Below are 19091 nucleotides of genomic sequence, written 5' to 3'. Positions count from 1 at the left end.
TTTTGTTATGTAGCAGTTTTATTTTCAACAATCGAAAATACTGAAGTTAAAGCAATCTAGCTATGTGCTACAATATTAAAATCACTTTTATTCATATACGAATATATCTTAAAAATTGCATATATTTAGGATAAGCAATGTATTCAATCTTTTAAAGAAAACAGAAAAATTTATAAAGGCATTAACATAATATCGAATTTAAAAGTTAGTTGCGTATTTATATTTTTTAATGGCATTTACCGTCAGCTTTTTGCGCTTATAGAAATTTGATAGTCCTTGAAGTTTCGGAAATAAAATGGGCCAAAAATTAAAATTTTACAAATTTCTAGTGGCGATAACTTGAATGGAGGTGGAAAAAAATTTTCTTCCAAAATTAAATATTTATTAGTCTCTAAAAGCTGCTAAAATTTGAGACTTTTACTACCTGAGGTCTAGAGAAAAAAACGTTATTAAAAATTTGGAAAAAACAGATTTCAGATAACGGTAAGCACAGTTTTTCAAAAATTTTTTGGAGATGTGCTAATAAGAAAAAGGAAAATTTGTTTAATTGTAGTCCTCTAGATTATTATTTAAGGTACCAGGTTGAATGTAAAAAAATTTTACAGGTTCAATCCAGTTTATTTGACCTAAATTAACAACAACACAATATTCCGAAAATTATATTGTTTGGTAAAAGTTATTGTTCGGTAGGAGTAGGTTGTACTTTTGCGTCTTTCATGGTCGTCTTTCATACATAAAAGAGGTTAATTAACCATAAATACGAGATAAAGCTCAGTTTTTAACTCACCGCAGCTATAAAATAGCAAGGAGTAATATTTTATAATGACAGTAACCAAAAGTTAGAGAAATGTGAGAATGAACCCAATCTTCTCTTGATCTGTGGCTTTAACGTAAATAAAATTTTACGTTTACATTTTTTGATATTTTAGATTTATTGGATTCTTTAAGCAATTCTTACGTGATAAAATTTGTTAATTGAAACCATTGAAATTCTCAAAATAGTCTTAAAGTTTTTAAGACATATTTTTAAAAAAACTGCATTTTTTAAATTGGACAATATTGTAATAGACAATGATTAGAAATAGAAAATCCTTTAAAATTTGTTTCTTAATCCCTAATGTGAAGCAGGTTTCGTTCGTTTTTTTCTATTCACTAAAATTGAGGAAGAAAAAAAAATATTTTTTTTTTAATAAAAATAATTTCTTTCAAAATACAAGAGTAATAATATTAAAATGTAGGACAAAACAGTTGTTGCATGTTTGAAAAATTATTGTGTATAGAAACTAGATAGTTTATACTTGTTGGACATGAGAAAAATTCGTGTGGTCATTCAATATTATATTTTCAATGTTAAACAACAAGTAACAGTAGAAAATCTTTAAACCTCACATAACATTATAATAATATATGTGTACTTACATTAGTATTTGATTAAATTAGAAAAAAATTCTTTGTTGATTGTCTGTCCTTTTCTCTTTATTCTAATTTTAAATTGTGAACTCTCAAGGAAATTAGGCCGTATGTATTATTGCAATATGTTTTGATGTGAAGGTGTCGAAATAGCATATAAGGTATTTGAAAATGAATTCATGGTGATGTACGTTACTAAATACAAGAATATTATTATATGTTTCCAATGATTGTAGTCAGTATAAGATGATAAAGGATTAGTAGAAAATGGAGCAAAATATTCGGGGTATATAAAATAACTTTTATAGCCAAAAGCTGCCCTAAAAACAAATGATTTTTCTTATGCTTTTCAAATTTCGAAATTTAGAATAAGAAAGAATTTTTATATTTTATTGCCTTTAATTAATTTTCTAAGTAAGCAATTGTTATGGAATATTGAAAAAAATTACCATAGATTTTAATTTACTCTGAAGGAAATTCGTTATGTTCAACTCTTTGCGGAGCATAAATATGAATTGGTTTTGAATTCTTAGAAATTTTACTCGGGAAAATAATAATATCAAATAATTTTATAATCTAATTGGGTTTTTTTTTCCCCTCTCTCTTTTCAATAAAGAATTTCATACCCACATGAGATGAACCGCAAAATGAATAACAAATATTTATTTATCTTTATTTATACACGTAATATTATATAATATAATAATATAACATTTATATGTAAGTATATAATCAACAGGTCATTATGTTTTAACATTCAATATAAAATTATAAAAGTGGTTCTAGGCAATTACTGGTTTTTGGATTTAGTTCCCTTAACAAAACCGACAGCATATAATTTTATGATATACATATTATAGCATATATACAGAATATATTCTAGTATAAGCATAATTAGGTACATGTATAATTGAAAATATAATATTTATATATATTGAACCCTATAGTATAATAGTCAATAATTTTCCCCTTTATGTAAGCAAACTTAAGGCTCTTTGTAGAACAGTTATAATAATATATTATAGATAATATTATATAGGTTTATATTGGTGTGTACGTGAGAAATACAATATTTAAGTTTTATTTTCATATATGGATGCTCTGTAATTTTTCCATATATTAATGAAGGTTTTTATTTACCAACTAACAAAATAATTTTCTTTTTTCAATTTTTTGTTTATATTTTTTTTTTACTTTTTATTTTACTTTTGGCTTTTTATACCCTTCAACAGAAATGGAAGAGTGTTGCGCTTAAAAGAAAGATTAACTTCAATGTTCATATCATTGAACTCATATGTTCAATGTTTTGTATAAAAAACTTTTTGTCATTTAGAGTCAAACTTTCTGAGTTTCTCTTTAGTTTTCAGTATTCCGATCAGTAGTGAGGATTCTCGCCTGATTCGTGCCAATTACTATAAGCTTCTTTAAACGTTTCTAATCATAATCTTCCAAAAGCTCTCTATATTAATTATAATGTCGTTATCTCGGAAAAATTGTGCATTTCGCTTCGAGTGTTTACTTCGCAGAAGGATTCTATAGTTGACTCTGTTCCTTCGACGCACAAATAACCTGGCATCCAGCAAAGGGTAACTTGATTGTTCTCAACCAACTCATTTGGCAACAAGTTCTTTCACATTACCTTGAAAGATATTGAATAAAAGCTCTTTGCCTCAATGACAACCCGGCTGCCCGACATAATTAATATCGACCTGCCCATATTATGAAATTAAACAGCACGAACATCTCTATCGTATGCACCTCATTTTGAAACACGCTCGGAAATGTTCCCATTAGTAGTTCGAAGAACCTAGTTTTTTGCCCAAATACCCAGCGCAGGTCTTTCAGTCATCAGTGATAGCATGTCATTTCGTGGCTAAGCCGTAATTGCCTGTTACCTTCTAATATTCAGTAACGACTCTAAGGTTTTTTCGAAATTATACTTTCTTATCATGTCGTCGATGATCAGTTTTAGCAGCAGAATCCCTGGAGAAATAATTCCGATCGCTTTCTCCAATAATCTCAACTTCGTTCTTTCGTCTCATCTTAGAAATACAAGTAGAGCTAATTATACTAATCAACTTTTTAAAGATGCCTTCTAAATTTTAAAATTTAGAAAATGTTCATATCTTTTGCCTATTGGGTGTAAAATAGTTGGTTTTATACGATTTTACTTGTAAATATTCTTTGCAATTTAGTGAAAGTTGAGAAAAATTTTAATGAATTTTGTGACGATGAAAAACCAAAATGAGAGCAAATAAACAAGAAATATATTTTGTGTTTTCAGTTTTTTTTTTCTTTTTCGTATTTTTCTATAAATTAATGAATAAAAGCTGTTTTATATATCAACATAAATGCATATACATACATATATATAATATATATACACAAGTTTGTTTACTTTATATTCACTTATTAATTTAAGACAGAACAGTGGTAGTTTAATTCCTTTTTCATCATTGTCCTTTGGTTTTGACAATATTATTATACATATATAAGAAAGTTTGTATAATAATACAAATATTTACATACACATATGTATATATTATTTGTATGTATGAGTACATAAAAATTAATAAAAAAACGATATTAGAGAATTTTATCTTACAATTTTTGTATGTGTGCATTAAAAAACTGGAATGAATAGAATCCATATGCTTTCCTTTTCAAGTGGTAAAATGTTATATCTATATAGAATGTTCTAAAAATAATAAGAATATGTATTAGATACAATTTACTAATGAAATTGAAGAGCCTCTATAGAAAATTTAGTAACTTTTGTTTTTAATATGTCCAAAATAATTATTATAAAAGTATAAAACTTTCGACAACATATATTATTATTTTCCAAGTTGTATACGTTATATATACTTACGTGTTGTTTTATACCTTTTTTGAATTTTAGAAAATATTAATTTTGTCTATAAGGTAGGTATACTTACACGTTACATAAAATTATATTCTACACAATGTATGTATCCAAGTACCTGATATTCTAATCTACATTACGGTGTCCACTTTTACATTTTGTATTATTTAAATCAAGCCGTTTTTAGGCGGTTTGTATATTATGTACGTACGTATACGTAATACATATACATATATCAATAAATTACGAGTAATTATCGTAAAAAGAATAACGTAAAATGAGTTTTAATTTAAACAAATTTTTATTTCATGACAAAAAATCGAATTCAAATTAAAATCATGCATTTCGTAGAAGTGAGTTGCATTCTGAAGCAAAAGTTCTAAATTTTGAATACCTACTTATATAAGAAAAAAAAATAGAATGCATTACAAAGAAGCTCAGTCCTAATGGCGATTTGATAATTCGATAACACATTTATGCAATTTAAAATTTTAGCGCTTTAGTCTTTCTTTCTCCAAAATGAAAGACTGAAAAGGTGCACCAAATCACTCATTCTTTCGAGTATTTTTGTAACAGAACAGCGCCATTTTTTTATAAAAAATATTTTGTTAGCATAATTTTACATTCAATTATAATTTTGATTCCAAATAGCACAGCTACTTCTTACTAATTAAGTTGAAATTGATTACAAAATGTTATTTGAAACCAATGTAACCAAATAGACAAGTAATATATTTGTATGTAACCATAAAATTTTCTTAAGATCACGTAAATTATAAGGTGCTATGTAATATTTTTGGATACCTACATTTGGAGACTTACTAGTATCAATTAAAGAAAGTTTAAATATTTAAAATGACGTAATTGAATTCGTTTTTTAAATAATTTAAAAATTACAACAAATCCATTATATGGCAAATGTATATAGTATGTATATACATATATAATTGTTATAAGTATGCACATGTATAAATACACTTTGTTACATTACTTTTGTTTTAGTCCTTTAATAAAATATTGCTTTACATGTGCATGAATCTTCATAGTTAGTCGAATAAGATGGCATAAAATAAAATAATATCCTTTGAACGTACACAAACCAGACCATACATTCTTTTCTATATAAAAAGAAGAGTACTATATATTATATAAATTAAAATATATAACTGTATAATATAGAAACAATATAAAATGAAAAAGGATTATATTACAATATATAATTTTTGTTCTTTATTTTTATATTTTAATTCTCTGAATTGCAAATGATGCAAACCATATAATTATTGTGCAAGGACATTTACCTGTTATTGAATTTCTTCCTTAAAGCCACCATACCTTATCATATAACATTATTTTTGTATGAATAAAAATTAAGAACACAATTACCTGATGTAAAATAAGTGTACCTATTATTATATTCACTGTAGATATTTTATTATATATTTAAATAATTTTCTATATATTAGAAAAAGAAAGCGATAATACGCGTTAAGCTGTAAATCTACTATCCAACTTTTTCTTGCTCAATTTTCCACTCTTATATCGAAAATTCCTATTTTGTACCTTTCCAAACCCTATTTCTTTTCCGTATAATTTCCTTTTAAGATATTTTTTATTTTTATTTAGAACATGTGTATAGTTCTAGTATTGTACTTAAATTAAATACGTATTTAATCTTAACTTTAATGGAAATTTGTTCATACAACTGCAGAACCGATGAATGACGTAATCAAAGGAACGACTTCAAGGCAGAAAAATTAAAAAAATTTTTCCTCAAACAGAGAAATTTTCCAAGTCTCCTCAAATTGAATATAATACAAAAAATAATTATATTAATGAATTTTTGGCCTCTTTCAGTTAAAGGCTTCAAAATTCCCTCAAAATGGAAAATTTCCCATGATTTGGCAACACTGAGTAAACGTCTTAAGGAAATAACATACTTCCATACTCTCCCTATTCGCAAAATATTTGAAAATTAGTATTTTACCTCAAAAATTATTACCATTATATGGCAAATTTCTTGTCATTCTACAAAAAGTATAATTAATAATATCTCCCAGTCCATAAATCTAAATTTTAATATCATAATAAAATTTAAACATTCAAATAATAAAATATTTGTAATAGAATAAGGCAATACGAGTAATTAAAATGTCAATAACGTGTTTTTCAGACATTTTTTTTACGATTTCACAAAGTGTAATAATTATAATACTACTTTTGTTTTTAAATATGTAGATAGCAGCGAGAGAACTTTGAAAAACCAAGCATCTTTACGACTCTTTATATACTATATATTAAAACTTAGAAAATATTAAGAAGAGATAAGATAAAAGATCTTATATAGAAAGGACATAGTTTTCTTTTGTCGGCATCCTCATAATATGGCACATAAAAGAGGAGATATAGTATATATTATACAATTATTATGATGACATGACACATAAATGCATTAGTGTTTCCGGTATGTCAAGCCAATAGTCTTTAAAGTATCAAACACGTTTAATTTTAAGGTAAGTTTTTATAATAACCGTTTGTATTATTGTTTGACTTATTCCACTTCTGTATTAGAAAAATATTTATTTTAAATTCATATTTATACGAGTATGTTATTATTGTAGTATATAGTAGAACTACACAGCACTTGCAATTTAATGACTCAATGCTCTATCGCTATATGAGTGTTTCTTACGCCTTACATTTTTCTTTTGATCCTTGCAAAAGCAGGTACAGTATTCTCGTATTCATATACATACATGTTATATTTCAACATTTTTATGATATTCTAGAGATTTCATATTGTCCACGTGTATTATTGTGTGTATTATGTTATAAAAATTTTAATTTCGAAGAAGGGTGGAATGCAAAATGTAAGACTACCTTTACGTTATTTTTTAGTGGTCATCAAAATTCTTTTTAAATAGAATAGAATTGTATTTTAATAAATTTTTAATTACCCTATCATTACAAAAATGAAACTTAAAGCCAACATGTGATGTGTAGTTCTATAACTACAGATTAAATTTGAATCATACTTTCATTATATTCCACTATCATTCATTAGTACAATTTGAACAACGTTATACATCATATAACAAAAAATTCATATAATATACAAGTGAATTATGCCTTTTCTTCATTAATTTTATTCTGTATAGTTAAAATATTATTGATAGACCACCGTTTCTCCTACCTATACATGGTATGTACAATACAGTCCTTAATAAAATTAGTTTAACCTTTTAATATTAAATTTCATTACATAGTACCATTAATTATAACTATTATTAAGTGTAATAGAATTTTCTTTTCTTTTAAAGATTCGTAAAAAAGCTTTAAATTAAGGATATTTCTACGTCTACTTATACTGACGTGACTAAATATTGTAAATTATTTTAATAAAGTACTTTTATTGTCGATTTACAGGATTTAATTTAACATAATTTTTTCAGTGTTTTTTATTTTATTAATTTTTGATTTTATTTTAATATAAATTTTGTTTATTAAAACGGTTATATATAGTCAGTGATGACATATGAAATTCATAAGAAGCGGTTCTTATATAGGTAAACCGTTTTGGTTGTATGATATCCAGTTGTGGGGATATGCCAAACAAATACATGTCCAGCGAATACAAACGTTTGCCAGAATAGGATTTTGCGGAATATGGGGGATGCCCCTTGGTATGTGCGAAATTGAGATTTGCGCAGAGATCTAAAAATTCCATATGTAGTTGACGAAATTAACGAAAGGGCAATGAGACATAAAGCTCGTATGGAGCAACATGTCAATGTAGAGACCTCTTGGCTCCTTATTTTACCCGGTTTCTCCCAGAAGACTAAAGAGGACTTTGCCTCCTGATTTAGCGCTACACCAGATCAGGGAGCGTTGAATCTTTTTCAATCTATATTAAAGAAAATTTGATGGCTGGTCTAAGGGGACAAATATCAGAATATAAGGAGGAGGTTTTGTTGGTAAAATACATAGCTAACTACATGCTTTCCTTCTTCCTTCGATGAAAAAAAAAAATAGGTAAAAGTAATAAAATAAATTTTTAGACGCAAGTAAATAAAAATGAGGAATTTAAGTCATATTTTGGGGTAATATAAATATTTAAAGGCGAATTAGGTTAGATCGCATGTCATCAAGCCAAAAAAAGCATAAACTCCCCACAACTTGAAACTGCAGTGGGTGTCATAAAAATCTATTTGCCGAGAGTGTATTTTCTTCTAAAAATTCTGGTAAAAGACGCAGCAGGTGCACTCCTGCTTACGCTTCCCATTGCAATTCCTGCAGAGATCGTTATACGTGAAGCCATGAATTAAATTTTGCAAAACATTGACATTATGTAATTGAGTTCTGCATTCTGTCACTCGAAGAAGATCTGCACCTACCTTTGTTAGTTCCTCTGTGCGTTCATTGCCATATACATTGCTATGTACATGTGCCCAGAATGGTGGCATACATCTGTTACGACAAAGATTCTAGGGCATAGACTTTGTAGATTGTAGAGGATGATAAGAAATTTTAAAGAATTTTTTTTTTATATCAAAATTTTGGTTATTTGTAGTTTTATTTAAACATTTAATTAAGAATTAAAAATTTGTTTTGGCGAACCAGACTTCATCTCTTATGCAGACCATCACTGACTCTTAACAAAATATTACAGAACTTGTTGAAATTTATTTCATGTTCTTTCCACATAACTACTGTAAGTACCTATATTATTAATTTTCCAAAAATGAATGATCGCATGTGCTTAACTATATAATATGTAATTAGAATAAATACGTTCTCCATACACAATCACGCGGCATGAAAATATTAAAAAATGTTGTTAGTGTTGATGTACCGACTAATTGATTTTAAATTATAACCAAAATTTATAAGAAACTAGAGTAAATTTTTGCATCTTCTCTTTCGCCAGGACATACATAATTATATTGTAAAAAATGCAATTTGTGTTTTTTTTTACACAATAATACTCATGCATTTGACATTCAAATTTGAGAGTAAAGAAATTTTCGTTCAACACTTGTGAGAACAGTGATGCCACTGTCAAGAATAGTTTATAATTATTTCTGAGTTTACAATCTCACCATATAAAGAAAAAAGGAACCAAAATAAAAGCTGTAAATTTAGCTTAAATATAATTATTATCATGTTTATACCTGTATAAAGTTCTGTGCAGCGATAACTCAATATATTTTCAGAAACAATTTATTATAGTAAATACCAGAACACCATTTTCATTGAATGTGATGGAAGCAGTATTTCGGGTAGCTGTCATGCAAATTTGAAAGTTAATTAACTATATCTCAAAAATATTATTGAATCAATAGTTTTAAATTTTACGCAAAACAAAAAAACATTATTTAGGGCTATTGTGTTTAATAAAAATCGATGAAATTATTTGAATACTTATGGTAGCTGCCATACAACTTTAAAAGGCCTTATCATATAGAAACTATTGAAGCTATACATTAACGCGAAATTTTGCAAAAATAAGGTGGTTATATGGCTATTATTGTCGGTGTAAAAGTTTTTGAGATGGTATGAGTTTACATGGTAACTGCCACATGTATAGATAAACACTGAATAAGAGATATTTGTATGAATCAGTGTGAAAAATTGTCATACAACCCTTAGAATCTTTCTCGCCTCTTACTTTTTCTCCTCTTAAATGAAATTTTTGCTAATAGCACCTCAGTCTCTAGAGGAAAAATTGGAACAAATATCAAAACAGAAGAAGGGAAACAAAATGATATTGGTAGCATATAGGCTACCAATAAATAAAAAATAAAAACTTAATTTCGTGTAAATTAATATGAATATATATTTTCCTTAAATACCTATAATTTTTTTTTTATACATTTATAACAATAAAATTTTACATAAATTTATTTGTTTATTTAATTATTTTAATTTTTTTTTATTAATAAAGTTATTTACTTAAATTTTATTTTAATTTTTTTTGTTTTTGTTCTTTAATTCGATTACATACATTTGGTTTTTTAATATTATAATATTTTTTTTTTGTTTTTTCTATTTTAAATATAGTAAAATTAAATTAATTTTCTCGTTTAATATTTTTTGTTATTTCCTTAATTTCTCTTTTGTTTTTACCTATTTGGTTTGGTTTTATTCATTTTTTTTTTACTTTTTTCCTGATTTATTTACTTAAAATATGTTATTTTATAATGTACACTTTTAATACTCGTATAGTAAATTTCATAGATACATAAGTATGTATATTATGTACATTTTATTATATTTTATATAAATCAATTGTAAGTGCAATAAAATATATTCATCAAATTTATTTTAAAAATGGAAACAAACAAAAAACAATAATAATATTTAAGCAATTTAATAAATATATAAATGTATTTTAATACTCTAAAGCCTAAAGTTATGCTATTTATATAAAATATTAGAATAAATTACTTGAAAAAATAATAATAATTGAAGAAGTTAAAATATTTCGGTACATTCTTATGTAGGTACATTTGTACATAGATAATATTATATTATTAAGAAGATATGTTTAAAAATAAATTGTAGTTTTTAGAATTTTTAAAATAATTTTTAGGCATAATGCACATTATGCCGTGCATACTTAAGTGTGTTATTCTTTAATATTTAAATATAATGTTCTAAAAAATGAAAGAATATAAAAATCAATCAAAAAATTTCTTCTATATAAATATATTATGCATAATTACATTATTGTAGGCATGAATTTATTAAAAAGGTATTGCAAACTGGAACTCAATAGCATAGAAATAAAAAAAATATTCTTTCTATGTAAATTTAATAAGTGTGTGTATGTTCACTTAAATAAGTCAGTTTAAAAAATGAGAGTTTATCCAATTGGAAAGTCAATATGTTTGTTTCTTTTTTCTTATAGTATAAAATTAAACTTTCAAAAAAAAAAATGTAAAATGTTACAAATTTTAAAATGTTTGAAGTATTGCTAGTGTTTTCAACATTTAAAGCAGTAATCTGGGTCGTATAACAGAAAACTGCATTTGAATTACAACTTAATATTATTATATTTATAAAAAATGTGCAGATGCCCGGTCTATTGTCATACATCTTTTACGACAAAGGTTCTGGAGCTGCCTGTGATACTCCAGCCGAGACTTTAACTAGATTGTAGAGGATGACAGCGACCACTACGAAGTCTCATTTTCAACACATCTACATCAAACCTCTATTTCCCTCACTTAGAATTTATGTTTGGAAGCTGCATCTACCAGCAAGCCTGTAGTTAGAGTTACTCTAGAATTTGCAAGAGTAAACACACGCCCTCACTCTTGAGCCTCTTTTACAATATCATGTTACAAATTCAAAATTATTTGAAGTATTGCGAGTATTTGTATACAACAGTGAAAGCAATAATCTGGGCTAAAAAAATAGGAAGCTAGATATCTAAGTATTAATATTATGGAGTAGATATTATGGAGTATATATACATAGTAGTATCGTGTATATCAAGGAAATTTGAATTACATATTTAATATTATTATATTGATAAAAAATCAATATTAAAAATAATTTCAAAGATATGCGATATGAAAAAGATTAAACTAAAAAAATGAAAATTAAATTTTCCAAAACGATTCAAGCACTCTTTATATAACAAATTCTTCGAAACTATATTTAAATTTATAACAAAAAAAGCTAAGGCAAATTTAGTATACCATTCGAAAATATGTTCGTACGGGTATAATTGTGATTGCCTAGCACTCTAGAGTATTAAAATCACATTTATGCATATTAATAATTTTGTTACTGTCTTTTTCAGAATTTTTATTATAAATATTTTTTTATTAATTATTATTTTCGTATTTATTTTTATCTTTAATTTTATTTAATTTTTAATATGTCAGTACATACATATACTTTACTATACATTTCAATATTATATATGTATACCTTTTTTGTTGTAATTGTTATAATATTATTATTTTGAATTTAATATTTAATTTTTTTTCTTATTTTCCTATATTTTTTTAAATTAAATTATTTTACTATACATATTGTTTATTTTAAAATTTGTTAATATCAACTAGAATTTATTTCTTAAATTATTATTATACATTATAAACTTACGTATTTATTATTATGTACATATGTATATTATTATGTATACGTATATATATTTTATATAATATAATGTATGTACATATATTTAAATCCAAATTAACAACTTTTGATATTATATGTTTTTTGTTTTCCTGTTCCTATCGAAATTGTTAAAAAAATCAAATTTTCCAAATGATGAAAAAAATTTATCGAAAATTTTGAATTACTCTATACAGTCGTCTTCTTCCATCAACAATATTGGCTGTATTCTTTCAGAAATAAATCGGTAGTATAATATTATCAAATATAATCAATTAATAAAAGCACAGATTGATTAATACAATTTAATTGTTTCGAATCAATTATTTTCGGTTCAAAAATAGTTATTCGAATTTACACTTGTACATAATCGCATATAGGCATTATTTTTTATATTTATTTAATATATGATGTATTTGGAGTTAAATTTACCTTCTTTTTAGTTTGTAATCACAAAGTTAGTTTATTTTACTCAGTTTTACAAAAAAATCTCTGAGATTCTACTGTTTTTGGTTTGATTTATTATAATTTTTATTATAGTAATTGTATTCTTTTATAGACATTGTATTTAGAATTATCGTGATATACATATACATAATATATATACACATAAATTAAATATAATATTATTATAGGTACCTATTACATATTAGATTATACTCTATTATTATATAATACAGATTTATACATTAAATGTTTAATGTAAGTATGTACTAATAAAATAAATTATTGTTTGTTGATTCCAAACAGCAAAGTATAACAAAAAACAATTTTTTTTCTCAGTATTTGTAATTATGCATAATAATATTGGCCCTTATTATGAAAAAATATGTCGTACGGTACACGATATTTCTGATAGTATTTTTATTTGAAATATCGTGTATTGTACGATATAATATGTTTTTCATAATAAGGGCCATTATTATTATTTTATTTTTAGGAAATCAAATTCGAACTTCAAAAAATTTGTTTTCTTAATTTTAATTTTAAAAAATAAAATTTTAATTTGCATTGAATAAAATTGTTTTTTCTTTTAATAACTATTTCAACAATAAAGCAAAAATATTTAATAATATTTTTATATAGCCTCTTAGGACTATTGCTTAAGAGTTGTTGGATTTGGTGGAAATATATACTTGTAAATTAGAGGAGCACAATAAATATAGAGTCTCGTATGATCTATAAGGTATTATTTGCTACTATTATCAATTATCGTTATTATGAAGTAAGTAGTTTATTATAAATTTCAAATTTTTGTTGAAAATTTTAAAAATTGTTGAGGCATAAAAAAATAGTATAAGTGTTCAAACTTATAAAATTATGCGTTTTAATATTTATCTAGCATATAAAAATATTTTCAGTATTTTCAATAGAATTTTGTAATATTTTATGTTCCATATTAGCAACTAGCCATTTAGTATCACTCTTTGATTCATAACTTTAAAATAACCCCCTCAAAATTTTTATTTTCTTGGAAGGTTTTTGAACTGCCGAAAGAATTTTCACACTATATTGAAATTTGACAATGTGTTTTTTAAATTTAAATAAATGTAAAATGTTGCCGATTTGAATTAATGCAAAATTCACACATTTAAGGGAAATTTTACAATAAGTAAATTATAAATTTTTTAAAATCAAAGTCTAATTTAACTAAGTGAGAAATAAAAAAAATATGCAAAAGTATGGAAAAATTTTAATTTAAAAATTTAAATTATTTTTAAAAATTATGTATAGTTAAGCATAATACAATTATTTATTATAATCATATTCGCACCTTTATAAAATATTGTATAACATTATATTTTTAATTAATAAAGTTGGGTCAAACCAATGGTTTGTATTGTAGCACTTTTCCCTTCAACAAGTGAAAATTCTGCTTTTAAATACAGTCTATGTATACCTATCAAACTATTAAAATTATTTTCATTCATATACAAAACTATTTCTAGAATTGCATATATTTAGGATGACGCATATATGCAGTGTTTGAAATAAAGCAAAAATTAATATAAAAAGGGGTTAACATAATGCTCGATTTTAAGGGTTAATTGTGTGAGTTAAGAAAAATAATTATATTTTTTAATTTCATGGAATTTACCGTTAGCTTTTTGCGTTTATAAAAATTTGGGAAAGCTTGCGGTTTCGGAAATATAAGGTGTCAAAAATTCAAATTTTACGAATTTCAAGAGGTGATAACGTGAGAGGGGGTGGAGATGGAAAAAAATTTTCTTCTAACGAAATGAACTATTTGTCAATGTCTAAAAGCTCCTAAAATTTCAAGCTACTACAGGCTGGGATATAGGAGAAAAACGACATCAAAAATTTGGAAAAAAAGGACTTTAGATAACGGTAAATTTGAACGGCCATTTTGTTTTTCTAAAGTTTAACTATAGTATATCGCACTAGGGGAAGCAAGCCACTGCATTTCTGCGTTTGCAAAATTTCAAAAATGCTTATGGTTTCATTGCAACAAATATTTAAAAAAGGCCATTTTTAGGGTTTTGGGGGGGTATAACTTCTAGAGGGGGGAGATAGGTAAAAATTTTGTTCTACGGAAATAAGTTTCTAGTAAAGATCTATGTACGTATGAAATTTCAGCTTTCTATCTTAAAGGGTGTAGAAGTTTTGTAGAGAAGGACGGACGAACGGACGGACGGACGGACAGAGTGAAACTAATAAGCACTTTTTTCAAAAATTTTTTTGGAAAAGTGCTAAAAAGAGGGTTTGTTCATTCTGTTATACATACATATGTATATAATATAATATAATATATGAATTTAAATTTTTAAATAAATATTTTTTTACGATTTTTTTCATTGTAATTCACTTTTATTTAATTTAGTATTATGTAACTGCCCTTGAGTGAAAATTTCTCAAATTTCAAAAAAATTAATTATTGATATTAATTACGATAATTATGTAAAAAATAAATAAAATAAATAAAGTTAATTAATTTTCATTTGAAAAACAACGTTCATACGAACATTCTTGTCTATTTAAAATTATTTTTAATTATTTGCAAAGGAAAACTAATTATAAATTTTAACTTTTTAATTAATATAATATAAAAAATTGTAAACAATATTAGTGTGTTACAAAATAATTATATTTTACATATTTTTTATAACTGAACCGTACATTTTGATCATTTTATTGTAAATTATAAATAGTGTCAACTTAATTGATTGGCACGCATTATTACACTGTACTAATTAAATATTTTATTAAGTCATTATTATAATACAAAGTTGTATTAATAAAATTAAATGAAAAAATATTTACAGAACAATAAATTGCAATTTAGTTAACAAAAAAAAGAAATTTATAATTTGGAGCACCCAATTACCGTAAAACTTATTAAATAAATTTAATAAATCATCAGTAATTAAAAAAAAATTTTTTATTTATATTGAATTGAAATTTATTTTAAATTAACAGAATGTAATGTTAATTAATAATACAATTTTAATTCTACCAATAGAACAGCACTCAAAGGAACAAAACTATTTGATATATGTAACAAGAGAGAGCACTTGAATACAATTAGAACATTTTTGTAAATTTATAAATGCGGTAATTTCACAAAATTGGAGTTCGAAATAGGAAGTTTTACGCATAAGATTAAGAGATGAAGAAAGCAATAAGTCAATAAGAAAACAATAAGTCAAAATGGAAAATATTGTTATGTTAATTTTTGTTTTTGCAACTATCGCAACTATTCACAACTTAATTGAATATCTAGCTAATAAATTTTGTCCTAAACGCAGCAAGTCTTTGGGAAGAAAATCAGCTTTGATAAAGTGTGTATGTAGCGCACAAAATAATATATTAGCAAAAATTTTAAGAAAAGAGAGTATTCTTTTTGGAATAATATCAACATTTTTATTAGAAATAATAATATTGCTTCATTTATTAAAAGTATCGGTTTTCAAATTTTAAATAAAAATTTAATATTTCCCTATTACCATAGGACAAACATTATTGATATAATAGTGTTGTTAATGACAATTTGTTCAACTTCATATTCTAAAAATTTCAATTTACGATAATATCAGTTTAATATAAAAAATTTTTATACCCTTTATTATGAACCTTTCAGTACTCATGAACCATAGATATAAAAACATTTTATGAAAATTTTTTTTAATTGAGAACAAACCTCAACGTTCATTTTAATAATAACAAGTGTTATAAATTATATCATTATATTTTTTTTCATTAGTATCGTAAAAATAGCAAATAATGTAAGTTATAGCAAAAGTATATAATGAAAAACGCTAATTTCTTAAATAAATATAAACAAAATAATAAAATATATCAGAAGAGAAAATTAAATTATATCATAGCACTTAAAATAAACTACTCTAACATACAATAATGTTATTTACCTTTAATCAAACAAAAAATATATCCTTAAAAAGGATATGTTTAAAATATAATATTACGAGTACATATCTATATGTAAGTATACTAATAATTTTATAATAAAATATAAAACACGGAAGGAAGACCACAAACAATAAAGTCCAATGAAAAAAATTTTTTTAACATGCTCCTGTTACCATTGATTTTGTGTTTTTCTTAAACATACCAGGTTGTTATGAATAAAATTTTAGAATATGTAGATATAGTTAAAAGAAAAATTTTCCCACTCTTTCCATTATTATAATATATTTGCTCATATCAGCTGTATGTACGTATATAAAAAATTATATTACCAAATACAAGAATACTTTAAATGGTGTGAATTCGCTATAAATGCTGATATTGAATAATCAACAATAATTTTTAAAGTACACACACACATATCGCATTATATAGTTAATTTCAATTTTGTCGTTTTGGTTTTCCTGATATTATTTAGTTAGTGTACAGGTCTGTTTATACTTTCATTACAGTTAGTATGTTTTGAATGATTGTATATAACATGTAGAATAAAATACATATTATGTGAAATTGTGTATATATTCGAATACCTTAAAGTAAACAAAAAGGAAGTATAAATTTTTGCATGTCGAATTTCATTAATGTTTGGCTTATAATATGAAACGATTTTTGGCTGGCATGTATATACATAAAAAATATTATTATGGGGGCACTATTAAAAATGTGGTATAAAATTTTAAGTTTTTCCTTTCATTTTGCTTATATTATACATAATACAATATTTTTTTTTTTTTGCTCTTTATAGGTTTTAAATTAATGCAGTGAATATTTAAATTTATATAAAAAAAAAAAATATTATGGCTACAGAGTTTTATATGCAAATGAAAGAGTTGGTTTTTTTCTTTGTACTTTTGTATTATACTTACATTATAAGGAAATAATGAATCCTTTATTTTTATGGTAATTCACCTAAATTTTAGTGTGAACATAGTCGTTCTTTCTTCGCTTCATTATTATAGCTATATCTACATATACATCAATCATAATAGGGTTATTCTGACCATAAAATTTGCCTTATTAACTCATTTTAATGGTAGTAAGTATAATCTCGATAAAAATTATAAGCTAATATGTACAAATATTAATGTAGTATAAGGTAATTTTACGTGAATTATACAACATTAAAAAAAATCGTAAAATAATGTAAAATGAAGTGATCGATACTGATTAAATATGATGGTGTCCATATTTGTAAAATCAAATGAGGTTAAAAATAATTATGAAAAATTTCTATTTTGACCAGTTTGCTCTTTCATTATTACATAATTTTGTTTTTAATTGTCTAAATTCTAATATTACTGGAAAAGGCTTGCATTGCCACTAAAAATTTATTTTGGTTTTGTTACAGATGAAATTATATTGAATTACAAGAAATTCCCTTCTTCATATTATGTGCTCAAACCTGTTAAGGAATTTATACAATTCTTTAATTAATAATTAAATTTTTTCAAATTAGTGAAATATCAAAGAACCAATACGTCGTGTTATTCAACTGTTTGGAACTACAAATGACCCACAATTATACTAATTAGTTATAATTAATTTATAATTAATAGTTTTAATTTTTTCTTCCGATGTACTGTTACAAAAAAATATTAAGCAGATTTATGAAAAAGATTTAATTGAAATTTATTAATTTTAATTTTGAAATTAATTTAAGTTAAAATTTGAAATTTTTTAATGCATACATTTTTTAAAGTGAATTAAAATCCAATATTTTTAAAATCTTTCGTAATTAATATAATTAATAATAACAAATTTTTCTTAAATAATGCTTTAAACAATAATTTTAAAGCCAATGTCGAATTTGATTTAAAAATTATAATGCAGAATAATTTTTGTTTCCAAAATTTGAATAAAAATTTAAAAATATTTTTAAATAAATTTACAAAATTTTAGTGATTAATTTATCTATAATAGCACCATAAATATAAAATAAAAGCTTATATAATAAAATTTAATATTAAATATTTTATAATTAATTAATTTTGTATTTATAGTATTTATAATTATTTTATAATTATTATAATTATTAACTAGAACATTATTTATTTTATATTTATTTAAATTATTAATATTAATATCATAGCTTAATTTAGAATGAGCTAAATATAATTTTTTAAATTTAAAAAAATAATAATAATATTGATGATAATAATAATTACAATAAATTGAAATTTTTAATAAAATTCTATTAATTAATCTAACTAAATGAGCTAAAAATCTAAAAAATAATTTA

Source organism: Condylostylus longicornis, unplaced genomic scaffold, assembly GCF_029603195.1.
Source record: "Condylostylus longicornis isolate FDR11 unplaced genomic scaffold, ASM2960319v2 ptg000044l, whole genome shotgun sequence".
Lineage (NCBI taxonomy): Eukaryota > Metazoa > Arthropoda > Insecta > Diptera > Dolichopodidae > Condylostylus > Condylostylus longicornis.
This window is presented reverse-complemented; position numbering follows the sequence as displayed.